Below are 13,907 nucleotides of genomic sequence, written 5' to 3' on the forward strand. Positions count from 1 at the left end.
CGTGTCTCAGTCTCTCCCTCATGTCCCCCACCCATCCGTGTCTCAGTCTCCCCCTCATGTCCCCCACCCATCCGTGTCTCAGTCTCCTCCTCATGTCCCCCACCCATCCATGTCTCCCTCCCCCTCATGTCCCCCACCCCATGTCTCTATCCCCATCCCATGTCTCTATCCCCCATCCCATGTCTCTATCCCCCATTGTATGTTTCTCTCCCCCATCCCATGTCTCTCTCCCCATCCCATGTCCCCATCCCATGTCTCTCTCCCCATCCCATGTCCCCTCCTATGTCTCTCTCTCTCCCCCTTGTCCCCATCCCATGTCTCTATCCCCATCCCATGTCTCTATCCCCATCCCATGTCTCTATCCCCATCCCATGTCTCTATCCCCCATCCCATGTCTCTATCCCCCATCCCATGTCTCTATCCCCCATCCCATGTCTCTATCCCCCATTCCATATCTCTATCCCCCATTCCATGTCCACATCCCATGTCTCTATCCCCCATGCTATGTTTATCTCCCCCATCCCATGTCTCTCTCCCCATCCCATGTCCCCACCCCATGTATCTCTCTCCATCCCATGCCCCCCTCCTATGTCTCTCTCTCCCCCCATGTCCCCATCCCATGTCTCTATCCCCATCCCATGTCTCTATCCCCCATCCCATGTCTCTATCCCCCATCCCATGTCTTTATCCCCCATTCCATGTCCCCATCCCATGTCTCTACCCCCATTCCATGTCCCCATCCCATGTTTCTCTCCCCCGTCCCATATCCCCATCCCATGTCTCTCTCCCCATCCCATGTCTCTCTCCCCCATCCCATGACTCTATCCCCATCCCATGTCTCTATCCCCCATCCCATGTCCCTATCCCCCATCCCATGTCCCTATCCCCCATTCCATGTCTCTATCCCCCATCCCATGTCTCTATCCCCCATCCCATGTCTCTATCCCCCATCCCATGTCTCTATCCCCCATCCCATGTCTCTATCCCCCATCCCATGTCTCTATCCCCCATCCCATGTTTCTATCCCCATCCCATGTCTCTATCCCCGATCTAATGTCTCTATCCCCATCCCATGTCCGTATCCCATGTCTCTCTCCCCCATCCCATGTCCCCATCCCATGTCTCTCCTCCCATCCCATGTCCCCATCCCATGTCCCCATCCCATGTCTCTCTCCCCATCCCATGTCCCCCTCCTATGTCTCTCTCTCTCTCTCCCCATGTCCCTTCCCATGTCTCTCTCTCCCCCCATGTCCCTTCCCATGTCTCTCTCTCTCTCTCCCATGTCCCCTCCCATGTCTCTCTCTCTCCCCCATGCCCCCTCCATTGTCTCTCTCTCTCCCCATGCCCCCCTCCATTGTCTCTCTGTCCCCATGCCCCCTCCCATGCCTCTCTCTCTCCCCATGCCCCCCTCCCATGTCTCTCTCTCTCTCCCCATGCCCCCTCCCATGTCTCTCTCTCTCTCCCCATGCCCCCTTCCATGTCTCTCTCTCCCCATGCCCCCTCCCATGTCTCTCTCTCTCCATGCCCCCTCCCATTTCTCTCTCTCCATGTCACCTCCCATGTCTCTCTCTCCATGCCCCCTCCCATGTCTCTCTCTCCATGCCCCTCCCATGTCTCTCTCTCCCCATGCCCCCTCCCATCTCTCTCTCTCTCTCTCCCCATGCCCCCTCCCATGTCTCTCTCTTTCAACCATGACTCCCTCCCATGTCTCTCTCTTTCCCCCATGACTCCCTCTCATGTTTCTCTCTCTCCCCATGACTCCCTCTCATGTTTCTCTCTCTCTCCCCCATTGACTCCCTCTCACATTTCTCTCTCTCCCCCATGACTCCCTCCCATGTTTCTCTCTCTCCCCCATGACTCCCTCTCACGTTTCTCTCTCTCCCCCATGACTCACTCCCATGTCTCTCTCTCACCACTTACCTTTATCCAGCGCCGGGCTCCCTTGGTGCTGGTGACCTCTCCTCCGCCAGAGCCGCGCACGAATTGAAAACACCCATAGGAAAGCATTTCTCAATCCTTTCCTATGGACGTTCTGCGTGCTCAATGCAATTTTCCATCGAAGGGGCTATCAAGGTCCCGAGCGCGCAGCCCAGCACCCTACCGACATTTGAGAGACACCCGGTACCTAACTGACAACGGAGAGACCTTCTATACATCCAGGGAGAAATAGCAGGATTACAAAGTACCATCTAATTGTACATACTACAGCTTTGCCTGTAGCAGGACCTGCCTCTACGGAAATATTGGTGAGATTCACCAAAACATCATAAACATCATAGTTATTATATTTGTAAAATTAATTCATTATTAAATAGAGCTATTACTTATATTCGATATTATTGAGTGCGGTATCATTTGTTATTATATAATCATGACTAGCAGCCAGGGCCGGACTGGGAAGAAAATTCGTCCCGGGCATTTTTTATTACAGCGGCTCACTAAAAAGGGGGAAGGGCCAGATAGAGTATGTTTTGTCATCACCAATGACCACCACGTCCTATCACATAGTGAGCATGTTGGTTCAATGCTCTTCCAGGGCAGACCATGCGCAGAACTCTGTATTTGTTCTGCACAGCGCAAGCAAATTTAATAACATGCTTGCACTGTGTTTACTTGAAATTTGTCTCTGGTGTCTCCATAGATGGGATACCAGGAGACAAAAATGCCAGGAAAGAGTATTGTGCAGTGTGTGTGTGTCTGTATTTGTTCTGCACAGCGCAAGCAAATTTAATAACATGCTTGCACTGTGTTTGCTTGAAATTTGTCTCTGGTGTCTCCATAGATGGGATACCAGGAGACAAAAATGCCAGGAAAGAGTATTGTGCAGTGTGTGTGTGGGTGCTATGTGCGTGTAAGGAAGCTGTGTGTGAGGGTGCTGTGAGTGTCAGGGGTGCAGTGTGTGGGTGTGAGGGGGCTGTGAGTGTCAGGGGTGCAGTGTTAGTGTAAGGGTGCTGTGAGTGTAGGGTGCAGTGTGTGTGAGTAAGGGTGCTGTGAGTTTCAGGGGTGTAGTGTGTGCAAGAGGAGTGCTGTGTGTGTGTGTGTGAGATGGGTGCTGTGTGTGTGTGATGGGTACTATGTGTGAGTGGGGATGCTGTGAGTGCAGGGGTCCAGTGTGTGTGAGGGTGCTGTGAGTGTCAGGGGTCCAGTGTGTGTGATGTGAGGGTGATGTGAGTGTCAGTGGTGCAGTGTGTGTGTGTGTGTGTGGTGTGAGGGTGATGTGAGTGTCAGTGGTGCAGTGTGTGTGTGTGGTGTGAGGGTGATGTGAGTGTCGGGGTGCAGTGTGAGTTAGGGTGCTCTGTGAGTGTCAGGGGTGCAGTATGTGAGTGACGGTGCTGTGAGTGTCAGGGGTGCAGGGTGTGAGTGAGGGTGCTGCGAGTGTTAGGGGTGCAGGGTGTGAGTGAGGGTGCTACGAGTGTCTGGGGTGCAGTGTGTGAGAGTGAGGGTGCTGTGTTTGTGTGTGTGGGGGGGGGGGGGTTGCTGTGAGTGACGGGTGCAGTGTGTCTTTTTTTGCCGTCTCTGCCTGGACACAGCCGCCTGCTGGGGGGGGGGGGGGGGGGATGAGGGGAGTGTGTCTGTGAGTCTCTACATGTCTGTGTGTGTCTGTATGTATGAGTTATTAAGTTAGAGACCGAGTAGAGAGAATGTGTCAGGTTGCTATTATTTAATGGGGGGTAACCCCTAGATATAACATGAACAAAAAAGCTAGGAAGGGAACAGATAGGTCTAAACTGTTTCACTTAAAGCTTTGAATATCAGAGCAACCCCATATAAATAGTAAAGGCTGATAAAATATAGCTTTTCATTTGCTTGAGTAAAAATATATGTATCCCTACATATCATTAACCTACAAGAAACTAAATAGTGGTAACAGATCCCCCCCAACTCCCATCACCCAGTGCCAACGGGATAGCATAATCTCCTCCCCCTCACGAACAATGTAGCTAGAACTACAAAAATCTTCTCTTAAAATAATTTAGCAGGGTGGCTAATCTGGGAAGGATATTTGGCGAAACGCGCGTCAGGACTTCAGTAGCAGAGGGAGGCAGGGGTGACAGGGGATCTAGCTGCAGCCTTAACTTCCTTCCCAGATTAGCCACCCTGCTAAATTACTTTAAGAGAAGATTTTTGTAGCAAATAGGTAGTTCTAGCTACATTGTTCGTGAGGGGGAGAAGGAGATTATGCTATCCAGTTGGCACTAGGTGATGGGAGTTGGGAGGGATATGTTACCACTATTGAGTTTCTTGGACAATTTAAACTATTTTCTCATTATCTATTTACTTCAAATCCCTGTGCCACAGGTGCTATTACTAGATAAGGGGAGCACTTTTTAGCATATATCTTCTTTTTTTTTTCTCTCCCCCCCCCCCTGTTTACTTGTATTGGTTAATGATATGTAGGGATATAGTTTTACTCAAGCTAAATAAAAGTTATATTTTATTTTATCAGCCTTTACTATTTATATGGGGTTGCTCTAATATTCAAAGCTTTAAGTGGAACAGTTTAGAGTGACCTATCTGTTCCCTTCCTAGCTTTTTTGTTCTCTTTTTTTCGTTTCTGTATGTATGAGTCTCTGTGTGTGTGTGTATGTGCGTGTGTGTGTCTGCATGTGTATCTGTTTGTCTTCACGTGTGGGGGGCGGGGACGTATGGGGGGCGGGTAATGTATTGGATGGGAGGTAGATGTATGGGACGGACCCTAGGGCAATTTTCGCACCGGGGCCCCATGGTTTTTAGTTACGCCTCTGTGTGCAGGCCACTGGCGTGGTCACATTCCTTTTTGGTGCTATTCCTGATTGTAGTGTTGGTCAAGCTCTGCATCTCAGCTTTGGCAAAGCAGCAGGTTCTTTTTCGTACAGATAACCTTGAATTTTTTATTTGGTGATGTAATACTGATCAATCGGGTAGAGGTAGAGTGATTAGGATTGGAGCCACCATTATTGGGAGATTCGTCCCAATGCTGCAGGTTATTTATTGTTCACTAGCATGTTTATTTTGGGGTTGTGCTAGTTTAGGAGTGGATGATAGTGGTTACTCAATTCATTCATTACGTATTGGTCCGACTATGCAGGCAAGCGGCTGTCACGATTTGGGGAACCCAACACGCTAACACACACACAGACACACACACAGAAAGTGTGCAGTACCGGACCTTAGAGTGGCCGGGCTAAGCACACACAGAATAGTCAGGAGACAAGCCGAGTAAGGGGAACCAGAAGACAGGATAACGATAAACAAGCCGAGGTCAAAGGGTAGGAGAAAGTCACAAAGTCAGTATAACAAGCCAGAGAGTACGTAACCAGAAAGCACACGTTCAGTATCAATACATAAAGCAAAGACCACAACAGGGCACTGAGAGGCAGGAAAGGTAAGTATAAATATCCTAGCCTTAATTCTGATTGGATAACTTCCAATCAGAATTAACAAACACACGTGGGGGGGATCTATACCCCCCACTGTGATTTTTGTACTGTCACTTTAAAGCCGGGTCACGTGAGTGACCCCGGCGTACTGATATGGGTGCCGGCTCCCAGCGTGCAGCGTTAGACATGCTGCCGCTGGGGGGAGGAGAAGGAGAGGACGCGAGCGGCGTGTCAAGAGGAGAGGACGCCGCTCGCCGAACGGTAAGAGGAGGGGGACCGCGGGCAGCGATGGACCGAGGGTGAGTGCTGCGAGCAGATTGCAGCCTCCCCTCACCGCTGCCCGCGGAGCCCTGACATAACCCCCCCCTCGAGGACCGCCCGGAGGGCGGGAAGCCGAAGGCTTCAAAGGAAACCGCGCATGAAAGGAGCGGATCAAAGAGGGCGCGTCCAAGTCAGAGACAGAAACCCACGACCGCTCCTCCGGGCCGTAACCCTTCCAATCAACCAGATACTGCAACCGACCTCGAGAGAAACGAGAATCAAGGAGAGCACCTCATATACGTCACTAGAGACCGCGGTAGGGCATCGGAACGCCTGAGAGTCCCAGAGAACCGATTACAGAGAAAGGGCCTCAAAAGGGAGATGTGAAAGGTGTTAGGTATGCGCATGGAAGGGGGCAAGGCCAGGGAGTAGGATACAGGATTCACCCTACGCAACACCTTATAGGGACCAAGGAACTTGGGCGCGAACTTCATCGAGGGAACCCTAAGGCGGAGATTCCTAGAGGACAACCAAACCCTATCACCCGGAGCATAAGAAGGAGCCGCACACCTACGACGATCAGCAAATCTCTTTTGAGTAGCAGCAGCACGACAAAGAGCAGCATGGACCTGATCCCACATCTTCCGTAAGGAGGCGAGGTGCTCGTCCAAAGCGGGCATTCCCTTGTCGGAGAACACACCGGGAAGGACAGCGGGTTGGAACCCATAAGCCACCATAAAAGGACTTACGCCAGTAGAAGAATGAGACACAGTGTTCCTGGCAAACTAAGCCCAGGGAAGGAGACGGGACCAGTTGTCCTGGTGTGCATTCGTGAAACAGCGTAAATACAACTCCACAGACTGATTTGCTCGTTCGGCTGCTCCATTAGATTGCGGATGATAGGAGGAAGTAAACGATAAGGAGACCCCCATCTCAGCACAAAAGCCTCTCCAAAACCGAGAGACAAACTGAGGGCCCCTGTCAGATACGATATCTTGTGGTATACCATGCAAGCGGAACACTTCTTTGGCAAACACCTGAGCCAACTGAACCGCAGAAGGTAGCTTCTTAAGCGGAATGAAGTGCGCCATTTTGGAGAACCTATCCGTTACAGTCAAAATTACTGTCTGCCCATCAGATGAAGGAAGATCCACAATAAAGTCCATGGATAAGTGTGTCCACGGTTTCTTGGGTACAGATAGGGGCATAAGGAGTCCCAGGGGTTTAACATTAGGGGATCTTACACTGTGTACAGACACGGCAAGCCTGCACATAATCTACCACGTCTTTTTTGAGTGAGGGCCACCAAAACTGTTGGAAAAGACCCTTGTAAGTCTTGGTAACCCCTGGATGACCAGCCGTTTTGGCGGTGTGAAATAAAGTTAACAACTTCTTTCTGTCTTTTACTTTCACGTACAGCTTACCAATAGGAGTCTCGGAGGGTGCTTGGGATTGGTATGACTTGATACCATCAAGAAAAAGAGACGAGATTACCAAACGGGTAGTAGCTATTATATTAGTTGTGGATACAATGGGCTCAGGAGTGGAGGTAACAGAATCTACAGGTTCGTACTGGCGGGAGATAGCATCAGCCTTGACATTTCGATAACCAGGCCTGTATGTGATTATGTACTGAAAACGTGAGAGAAATAAAGACCATCTAGCCTGACGGGAGGATAACCTCTTAGCATCTGCGATATAGGATAGATTTTTATGATCGGTTATAACCAGAATCTTGTGTCTAGCTCCTTCTAACAAGTACCTCCATTCCTTAAATGCCATCACTATGGCCAATAATTCCCTGTTCCCAACGTCGTAATTCTTTTCAGACTCTGACAAGCGTTTAGAAAAGTAACCACAGGGAAGGAGGGGTTCGTCATATGATTGTCTTTGTGACAACACTGCTCCTATACCTGATTCAGAGGCGTCTACTTCCAGTACAAAGGGAAGGGAAGGATCAGGATGGTGTAACACAGGGGCAGTGGCAAATGCCTTTTTTAGAGTCTCGAAGGCCACAATAGCATTAGGATTCCAAACCCTGGGGTGTAAACCCTTTTTTGTCAGTTTAGTGATAGGGGAAATGATGGATGAGAAGTTTTTAATGAACTTTCTATAATAATTGGCAAACCCTATAAATCGCTGTATAGCCTTAAGACCTTGGGGAAGGGGCCAGGACAATATGGCTTCCAATTTAGAAGGATCCATGCTGAATCCTTGTTCAGAAATAACATAACCCAGGAATTGTACAGAAGTCTCGGGAGACACAGTAGGTCATGCCTGACTTGTGGTTTCCCATTCCTCCATATGTATTGCAGTGTCATGGAGCATAAGAAAGTGAAGTATGACGTGGGCAGGGCCAAAGAGGTAGAGGAGTCTAGGTAGGATGTTTATCTTGATGACCACTATGTGTCCAAGCCATGATATGTTAGGGAAGTGCCACTTCGTGAGATCTTGCTGTATTCTGAGCAGCAAGGGCACAGAATTCCCCTCATTCTGCCGTGATCCAAATCCCCAGATATTTCATCTGGGAGTGGCACGAGTGGAAGGGCAGCCAAGATTGAAGGTCCGCAGCGGTAGACAGAGAACCCCGCCTTCCCTTTTTTCCTTGCAGGTTATGTGACTCATGAGCACTTTTTCTATAAGAACTCTATTGTATAGAACGCATGTCCCTAAAGAACTATGGACTCATATGGACACTTGTGGAACGCATATGCGTTCCATAGACGGAACGTATATGAAGGATTGCTAGGATTCCCGATATTGGATGCAGTCCTCCAGCGTCTGAAATCTACTATGTTCGACAGACGCCGTTCCATTAGAAGGAATTCTAATCAAGGAGCATGATGATGACGTCAGTGGAACGCATATGTGTACAACTGGCGCTGAAAAATCGGAACTCCAAAAAAGGAAGTAATTTGGGTGACACCTACCATCAGGTGAGAATATACAAGCGGATTGGCTTATGCAGTCTGCCAGAAGCAAGAAAAGACCTATAAATTGAGACCAGGAAACATTTTGAATCTTATTGCAGCAACAGACTCAGATCTTTCAATGCTTCTGAGGAAGCTGCTTACAATTTATATTTTATTTAGCACCATTTATTATTTTGCTGCTTTCTTCCAACCTTTGTACCGAAGTATACTTTTCACCATACCTCTCTGGACCAGAACGGGTGTCTACAGGACATATTGGTTAATGGGCATTCTTTTAATTTTTATCTTGTGAGTGTAACCTAATAAAGTGTCTGTTATTTGTACCACAGTGCTGAACTATGTTTTGCTTTTGTTTCATAGAAAATAGAGTGATGGCAGATAAGAACCATTCGGCCCATCGAGTCTGCCCAATTTTCTAAATACTTTCATTAGTCCCTGGCCTTATCTTATAGTTATTATAGCCTTATGCCTATCCCACGCATGCTTAAACTCTTTTACTGTGTTAAACTCTACCATTTCAGCTGGAAGGCTATTCCATGCATCCACTACCCTCTCAGTAAAGTAATACTTTGTGATATTATTTTTATACCTTTGCCCCTCTAATTTAAGACTATGTCCTCTTGTTGTGGTAGTTTTCCTTCTTTTAAATATAGTCTCCTCCTTTATGTATTTAAATGTTTCTATCATATCCCCCCTGTCTCTTCTTTCCTCCAAGCAATACATGTTAAGTTCCTTTAACTTTTCCTTGTAATTTTTTTATCTTGCAATCCATGAACCAGTTTAGTAGCCCTTCTCTGAACTCTCTCTAAAGTATCAATATCCTTCTGGAGATACGGTCTCCAGTACTGCATAGAATAATCCAAGTGAGGTCTCACCAGTGTTCTGTACAATGGCATGAGCACTTCCCTCTTTCTACTGCTAAAACCTCTCCTTATACAACCAAGCATTCTGCTAGCATTTCCTGTTGCTCTATTACATTGTCTGCCTACCTTTACGTCATCAGAAATAATCACCCCTACTCCCTTTCTTCAGATGTTGAGGTTAGGACTCTATCAAATATTCTGTACTCTGCCCTTAAGTTTTTACGTCCAAGATGCATTATCTTGCACTTATCCACATTAAATGTCAGTTGCCACAACTCTGATTTTTTTTTTCTAATTTACCTAAATCATTTGCCATTGGCTTATCCCTCCTGGAACATCAGCCCTGTTACATATCTTAGTATCATCAGCAAAAAGACATACCTTACCATCAGGACCTTCTGCAATATCACTAATAAAAATTTTAAGAGAATGGATCTAAGTATAGATCCCTGATCCTTTTGTTGCAGCAGGAATGGAACTTCTGGTAGACGCCATGGGACTTTCTTGCAGAGACTCAGTAGGAGTGGAAACCATGGTCTGCGTGGCCAGAATGGGGCTATTAGAATTAATGAAACTTTCTCTTGTCTTAACCCTTAGCAGCGGAAAGATGAGCGGAGTTGAAGGAAATGCTTAAGCTGGGTTGAATTCCCATTTGCATGATAATGCATCTCTTCCTATGGCTTGTGGGTCTGGCATTTTCAAGAAGAAATTCTTTACTTTCCTGTTGTTGCTTGTTGCCATCAAATCTATTTGAGGAAAACCTAATTTCTCTGTAATCAATAGGAATATCTTGTACGATAGACTCCATTCTCCCGGGTCTATCCTCACTCTGCTGAGGAAGTCTTCTACAGAATTTTGTATTCCTTGGAGATGTATGGCTGAGATGCCTGCCAGTTTTTCTTGCGCCCAAGACATAAGAGGTTTTATTATTTTCCTATTTTCCTCATTCTGTGACTCCGCATCCCTCCTTGGTGATTGATATATGCTGCTAACGTGGCATTGTCTGTCCCGATCTTGACCCACTTGTGAAGTAGAAGCTGTTTCAGGGCTTTGAAAACTGCAAGAAGCTCTAGGAGATTCGAAGGTGTATTGGCTGAAAAGAAAGTCCATTTTCCTTGGATGTATTTGTTCTGAAGGTGGGCTCCCCAACCCCATTGGTTGGCATCTGTAGTTATAACAATCCATGGAATGTTTCTGTAACGGAACCGCTGGCACCCCGACCGGGTACCCTCCGCTGACTGATGCTCCTAGTGCTTTCCGAGTGTCAGGGTACCTGTGGTCTCTACCTCCGAAAGAGGTAGAGACTTAGCTGTTCCTCCATCCAGACGGCCTGATGGCTCCCTTCCCCACGGTCTATCCGGTCATGCAAGGCCGGCCGCGAGGGAGTGACTGCCTTTTACAGCATCTAGGCAGGAAGTTGTCATCAGGACACTCCTCCGGAACGACCTGTCACTCAATTGCTGCAGGACCAATCAGGACGCCTTGGAGGCGTGGTTACTGCTCTGAACAGGGTATTTAACAGAGCTTCTTTCATTAGCTCATTGCCCTGTCGTGGTTCTAGCTTGTTCTAGTCACTCAGTGCTTGTGTATTCTATTAAGGTCCGGTATACGTATCTGGCTACTGTTTGTACTCTGCGTGTTGGATCCCTGTCCCGATCCTGACATTACGACAGGGCCAATGGATCCTGCAAGTACAAACAGTCAGCTGGCTTCTCCTGATCCTAGGTTTGAAGCCATGGATCACAGAATGGATCAGATGGCGCTTGCGCTACAGGCTCTATTATCTTGTGCCAATAACCCACCAGAGGAGATACGTAATACCCCTGTTTCTCCTGTCGGTTCAGGTCTAGAGGTAGCCACAGTGGGTGCTTCTTCTCGCATTACCCCCCCAGTACGCTATGGTGGGGCTCCTGAGAAGTGTCGTGGTTTCTTAAACCAAATTAGTATCCACTTTGAATTGCAACCTCGCTCTTATCCTACAGATAGGGCAAAGGTAGGATTTATTATCACCCTACTTATTGAGAAAGCTCTGAGATGGGCCAACCCATTATGGGAGAACGATAACCCATTAGTTTATAACTATAACGCCTTTGTAACTGCTTTTAGAAGAACATTTGACCCTCCAGGTAGAAAGGTTAATGCAGCCAGATTACTGTTGCGTCTGAAACAGGAGAACCAAACACTGGTGGATTATGCACTAGAGTTCAGGTCTCTGGCATCAGAAGTCAAGTGGAATGAGCAGGCGTATATGGATGTATTTTTGAATGGCTTATCTGAAGTAATCCTTGATGAGGTTGCTACCAGAGAACTCCCTGAGAATTTAGAGGATTTAATTTCGTTCATCTCTCGTATAGATGAACGTTTAAGAGAGAGACAGAACACTCGAGAGAGGAACCGGAGACCTTCTTTTAGGTTAGGGTATACCCGCCTCTCTGAGGAGGAAAGACAGTACAGGAGAAGAGAGGGTTTGTGTATTATTGTGGAGCTAAGGGTCATTTACTCTCGAACTGTTCTAACCGCCCAGGAAACGCTCGCACCTAAGTCTCTCTAGAGGACAGGCCTTGGGTGTTTCTATTTTGTCCTCTACTCCTAATTATAAAGATCACAGGCTTCTGCTACCAGTTTCCTTAACTTGCGGGAGGGAAGTAGTAAGGGCTATGGCTTTGATAGATTCCGGTGCTGCTGAGAATTTTATCGACCAAGCCTTTGCTAGTAAAAACTATTTCCCATCTCAGCTAAGGGAGACACCCTTGGCCGTTGAGGCCATAGATGGTAGACCACTACTAGACCCTGTTATCTTTCGTGAGACCATACCCATTGAGTTAAATGTTGGTATCCTACACGTGGAGAATTTATCTCTTCTGCTCATTTCGTCTCCTTCCGTTCCCATAGTTCTGGGGTACCCATGGTTGAAAGAACATAACCCTATTATCGATTGGGAGTTAGGGGAGATACTCTCGTGGGGCCAGGGCTGCCAGGATCGGTGTTTGTGCAAGGTTTCTCCATTAGCTAATTGTCAGGGTACCTGAGGTCTCTACCTCTGAGAGAGGTAGAGACTTAGTCGTTTATCCGTCTAGACGAACCGTTTCCTCCGTTCCTCGCGGTCCATCCAGTCACTTAAACGCTGGCCGCGAGGGATCCGCTTCCTTTTCTAACATGACGCTCAGTACGTGACGTCATGACGCCAATCCCGAGTGACCTGTCACTCAATTGTCCGATATCAAATCAGGACTTGTCGGAGGCGTGTCTACTCTCCGGAGTCAGGGTATTTAAGCTTGCTTCTCTCTTCAGCTCATTGCCCTGTCGTGGTTCTAGCTTGTCTAGTCACTCAGTGCTCTTGTATTCTAGTATTCTCTTTGGTTCTGACCCGGCTTGTTGTACTATTCTGCTTATCTCTGTTATCCCTCTGACCCGGCTTGTCTCTCGCTTACCTGTCTTCTCGTTCCCTCGACCTCGGCTTGTCTCTGACCATTCTCTGTTATTCTCTGTACGTTAGTCCGGCCATTCTAAGGCCCGGTACACGTACCTTTCTACTGTTTGGACTCTGCGTGTTGGATCCCTGTCCCGATCCTGACATTACGACAGGGCCAATGGATCCTGCAGGTACAAACAGTCAGCTTGGTTCTTCCGACCCCAGGTTTGATGCCATGGAACACAGGATGGATCAGATGGCCCTAGCACTACAGGCGCTATTGTCTCGTGCTAGTAACCCACCAGAGGAGACACGTACTCCTTCGATCTCTCCTGCAAGTTCAGGTCTAGAAGTAGCTACTGTAGGTGCTTCTTCTCGTATTACTCCACCAGTACGTTATGGCGGTTCTCCTGAGAAGTGTCGTGGCTTTTTGAACCAGATCAGCATCCATTTCGAATTACAACCCTGCTCCTATCCTACAGATAGAGCGAAGGTTGGATTTATTGTTACGTTACTCATTGAGAAGGCTCTGAGATGGGCTAATCCTTTATGGGAGAATGATAACCCGTTAGTGTATAACTATAATGCCTTTGTAGCTGCTTTTAAAAGAACTTTTGACCCCCCTGGTAGGAAGGTCAATGCAGCTAGATTACTGTTGCGCCTTAGACAGGAAAATCGAACACTTGTGGATTATGCACTAGAGTTCAGATCCTTGGCGGCAGAAGTTAAGTGGAATGAACAGGCTTATATAGACGTATTTTTAAATGGGTTATCAGATGTAATCCTTGACGAGGTCGCTACTAGAGAGCTCCCTGAGAATTTGGAGGATTTAATTTCTTTTATCTCTCGCATTGATGAACGCTTAAGAGAGAGGCAGAACACTCGAGATAGGACTCGTAGACCCTCCTTTAAACTAGCTCCTGCATTTCAAAATTCTGAGATCAAAACCTCACGTTTCCCAGAGCCTATGCAGATAGGTAATACTCACCTCACAGAGGAGGAGAGACAGTACAGGAGAAGGGAGGGTTTATGTATGTACTGTGGAGTCAGAGGTCATTTACGCCTAAATTGTCCCAAT

Source organism: Pelobates fuscus, chromosome 8 (assembly GCF_036172605.1).
Source record: "Pelobates fuscus isolate aPelFus1 chromosome 8, aPelFus1.pri, whole genome shotgun sequence".
NCBI lineage: Eukaryota > Metazoa > Chordata > Amphibia > Anura > Pelobatidae > Pelobates > Pelobates fuscus.